Source organism: Triticum aestivum, chromosome 3B, assembly GCF_018294505.1.
Source record: "Triticum aestivum cultivar Chinese Spring chromosome 3B, IWGSC CS RefSeq v2.1, whole genome shotgun sequence".
Classification (NCBI taxonomy): domain Eukaryota; kingdom Viridiplantae; phylum Streptophyta; class Magnoliopsida; order Poales; family Poaceae; genus Triticum; species Triticum aestivum.
Window position 1 is genome coordinate 3,207,916 of NC_057801.1, and position 4,642 is coordinate 3,212,557.

Below are 4,642 nucleotides of genomic sequence, written 5' to 3' on the forward strand. Positions count from 1 at the left end.
CTTACGAGATAACCCTAAGCGTTGATATTTGTATTACCGTACGTGTAGGAACAAAAAAAAATTAATGTTTATGTACAAATGTGAATTTATCAATAACCATTACAACAGTCTCAGCCGCACATTTACCTTGTCCTTATTCATAGTTCATCCACATGGCTGTCCCTTGGTACAACATTCAGGTTTGTAAATATAACTGGCATTTAATGTAACCAGCAAGAAATACAAATAAGAAAACCAAGAGACATATCACACAAACAATATATTCAACAGGGGAAAATGGGGTCCGGGTGACTATAAACATGTACCACAAATACAGTTGAAACAGATCCCATGAGCAATATAGTCCACACAGGAGAACAGTTTCCAAATGAATCAAGATACATGTATCGCGTGAATATTTTCTAATGATCGAATGTGAAGAGTGCCTTTATAATCAATTACAAACAGCCCCAATCCCTAAAACAATAGCACACATAGATTTTTTTTTCCTAAAAATATGTGCAGGAATAAGCCAGAACAGAGGAAGCATCATCTTTCAGTAAACCATTGTCACTAAATTTCAACTGGAGGTGGTGAAGTGAAAATTGGCGATAAGTGGTCGGTCTCACCAATGTCTCCTTCCTGCATCAAACAAAATTTCAACATCAAAATTGTGTAACAAGGCATGAAAGTTTGCTTAGACGAATTAAACATGTGATTTGATGTTTGTGCACAATTAGCAACACCTCCTGCTATTATACATAAGTAAGCACAAGTAGTATATTCCAGGATGTTTTAAAGGACCAACTGGTTTTACTTAAGAAAATGAAATTCAAGTGAACAAGACAACACTAATATTACTGTCAGAGTAGTATGTTAAGTTTCATACAACCACAGAGATGTGATCTGTTGGAAATGGATTGATGTTTCACCCCGAAAGAAGAAACTAGTGCATAACAGCGCACAGCATTTACTGTTAACCAAAAGGATGAGCTCAATACAACTTGCACAAGCTGTATTAGTTTTCATCTAGGTATTTACAAGCTGCCCTGCAATGGGGCTCATGTTTGGTGCTCCCTACATTGGGATCTAACAGCCAGCCTAATGCTCAGCAAGTCAGCATTGCTTGATGGTAACTATCACAATACCAAAGCATGTGTAGCAACTATGGATAACACCTTGTAATGAAATTGCAGTGCGCACCAGCTTTAGGGTGCATACATAAGCAACCGATCTAAGTTTATTTGACCGCTATTTAGGCATGCATGGATGAGTTCAGTACAAGTTGTACTGTGTGAATACAGTGATGAGGCAGTTGCCCTTGTGGAAGCTCTATCGCGTTCAATTCACCCTAGACTTTTACAAGCTGCTGTTGCATTGGGATGAACCATCGCATTGCCATGCATGTGCAGCAACGCCCTATACCTCTATATAAGCAAAGACTCGTCAATTTATGGGTATATTACCGTCCCCCCCTCCCCCGCCCTAAAATAATATGGACCCTACTTACCGCATGCATCGATCCAAATAGTACATGTGATCTCAAGGTGTTCCTAAACCCTAAACCCTACCCCTCGCTGAACTGATTGAACCTGCATACATCCAATCATACAAACATACCTGATCTGAACTACCACCAGATTAAGAATTAAGCAGGCCCACAGATACAGGATTCAGATTGCCTAGCTGAATACTATTGAACTGCTGGCTGATATTTGGTTACTAAGCCTCAGCAAATTGATGTGATCTGAAGGTGATTCGTATGTAAACGGTAAACCCAACCCCTCCAGGAAGGCAGGAACCGATCGAACCAGTGAAAAATCGACCGATCTAATCCGTTAACAACGTTTAGCGATAAGCACAGCTACTATCCCCAGATCTGGCGGAACGGAATCGTAAGTAGGATTCACAAACCAGAGCACGAAGCTTACCGAACCCCCGGTCGCGCCGTCGCCTCCCACAGCTACCTGCACCGATAGCTCTGCCGTCCCCGCGTTCCGGAGCCGCTTCGCGAGCGAGGACGGCATTGATCCGCGGCGCGCCCCAAGCCCCGCGCGCGAGGCGGCGATCGCCCTGGGCTGCGGCGCCGGCTGCTCGTTAGACACCATGATGTTGCGGCGCTAGGGATTTTGATGAGATCTGCTCGTCGGCGCGTGAGTGATGTGGATGGGGAGAATCCGGGGGCGGAGGAAGCGAGGAAGTGCTGGGGAACGGAGAGGAGGATGTATAGCGCGTGGTGCTGGTGCGAGGGCGGGCGAGTCGGGCGTGACGAGGGCTGATCCGGTGGGGCGGGCCGTGGCGTGGTGCGGTGCATCGCGCGCGAGCGTGATTCTTCTCGGAAATTGTTGGCCCCCCGCGTCCGCCGCGGCCTGGCAACCCGAATGCATTTGCGTCTCGGTCGATTTCAGCAGCAGCCACCAGCAATGGGGCGGTGCAATCCATCCTGGTAGTGTTCGATTCGACCCAGCCCGGCACGAAAAAAGGCAAACGACTTGAAAGAGAAAAGAGATCATTTTTTGTTGCGACGAATGAATAAACGAAAAGATGTTCTGAAGAGCCCATGTATACCCATGAGAGAATGTTTGAGTACAAGTGTGGAACGCACCTCTTATTCGGCCTGTAATCCACCCTCATTTTCGGCCTTCGAAACGGGCCCTGTTTTAGAGTTGAGCAGAGCACCAAGCTGCCCTGTTTGTCGGCCTTGAGATAAGATAGTTGGGCCGCAGAGAGAGAAGGAACCACCGCGGGCCATCCAGGCCTCAAAACGCAACCCATTGTCCTCCGTCTCTTAAAAAAAATTCCTAGAAAAGGTCAAAGCAGAAGAAGAGCAAACATGACATGAGATTTCTGAACAATAAATAACTTTGTACACCAGACGAAATTAATAGACCGTAGAGAAATAATTTACCTGAGCAATGACTGATTCCAATTCAACTCTTCCACAAGATCCAATGCCCCACTTGCAGGCAATCGCTACCATTCTGATCTCATCAGCAATAGTAGGATTTCTATTGACTTCAACATAGACAGATAGATAGATAGATAAAGAAGCCTTGAAACTGGAGCGCAGAAAATACAACTGCGACCGAGGTACTTCCACCATTGAAACAGTGACCGAAGAAGCGGCAAGACGCCCGCTGAAAGTTGTGTCCGAGATCTCTAGGAGGGCGCCGACGATGTTGAGGATCGATGGGTAGAAAGTGTCCCGGAAGGTAATCACACATGCAGCTAGCTCTTGGGTTTCTTTCGGTGCTGTGAAAATCTCTTTTTCCTTTTTCTCCTTCGGTTTTCAGGTTCTGGTGTTGTAGCAAGTGTTTGGTTGTGTTTTGTTGCTTTTCGAAGCTTTTGGTGTTTTGAGTGGAGGATCTGCTGCCTGCTGCTGGGGGAAGATGAACTTGTGATATCTTTACGGTTGTACTATCAGCTTTCATTTGGGAGAGATCAGGCTAAAAAACTTTCCATAGTAAGGAGAGGGGGATCTCTCTCAGAAAATAGTAAGGAGAGTTTCTCATCAAAAAGAAAAGAAAAAATGGTAAGGGGAAGGAGAAGAAGAAGAAGAAGAAGAAGAAGAAGAAGAAGAGGAAGAAGAAGAGTAAACTAGGAGAGGTACATGCAAAGTTCAGAAAACAAACGCACAGGCGCGCTATTACACAGGCAGAACAACAGGAGTGATCAGCCAAAGAAAAAAGAAGCAATAAAAACTGACTGCAGCTCCAACGAGTTAATAGCAGCATAAAACCATCTAAATGAACCCCAGCGGAATGGTGCGACCATGGCAGTTCTGTCTGTGCCATCTATATATCTGCAGCTGCTCCAAATCTTCTCTCTGTGTAAAACGAGGTGGAGGTGAGCCAGTGGCTCCTTGACGCTCTGAACCATGCACGCCGCCGGCGGTCGGTCATGGTATGTACGTCGACGGACACACGGGATCGCTCTAGTCCCGGACGATCACCGTCCTCGCAGTAGACAACCGCGCCGTGCTCATACATAAGCAGCCTCACCATAGTCCCTGCATCTGCTCACGGGAGGAGGGTAAACTAAAAGGTGGATTCGGAGGCTCACCTGCAGTTTGCAGCGCTAAAAACTCGCCGCCGGTGCCATAGCCGCCTCCTCCTGTTCGTCATGTGTACTGGGATACAAGAGATGTCCTCGTCCATGGAAAGAGTCGACAAGCACCCTCCTCCGGCCGTTTTGAACCATCTCTCGGGAGTTCCACTCGGGGAACCTCGCACCTCGTTGAGAGAGCTGAATATATAGCAGAGGAAGCACCCGGCCAAAGACCCTTACCACTCTTCGATGTACGTATATCATTAAATATTTTATAACTATATATAATAATCAAACTCAATAAATCATATTAGTACTCCGAACATTTTTCAGTTTTAGTTATCGAAAATATTACAACTAACAGTGTGGCTAGTCTCACTCGACTCAGGCTAAACCAAGTCTCAATCAAGTGATATAACATTGTAAGAAAGGAAAAAAAAAAGCTAAATTTTTTTTGCACGAATCTTCACGCAAGATCTCACAAATATAGTATTGACTGAGACATAACCAAGTCTCAATCGACTAAGATTTAGCAACACTGTATAACTAAATATCATATGCATGCCCTGCCCGTCGTGTGGGGTCTCGTGTGTTGTCCCGTCCACGATGTGCCAAC

General features: G+C 45.7%; 1 long non-coding RNA gene across 1 annotated transcript; it reads right to left on the minus strand.

Moving 5' to 3' along the window:
* Positions 1 to 288: 288 nt before the first annotated feature.
* Positions 289 to 4,187, minus strand: LOC123068171 (uncharacterized). The gene is made up of 3 exons (XR_006431593.1): positions 2,888 to 4,187; positions 2,585 to 2,780; positions 289 to 621 (listed from the first exon to the last, which is right to left on the minus strand). It is a non-coding gene; the product is annotated as an uncharacterized lncRNA (long non-coding RNA).
* Between the last annotated feature and the right edge of the window lie 455 nt (positions 4,188 to 4,642).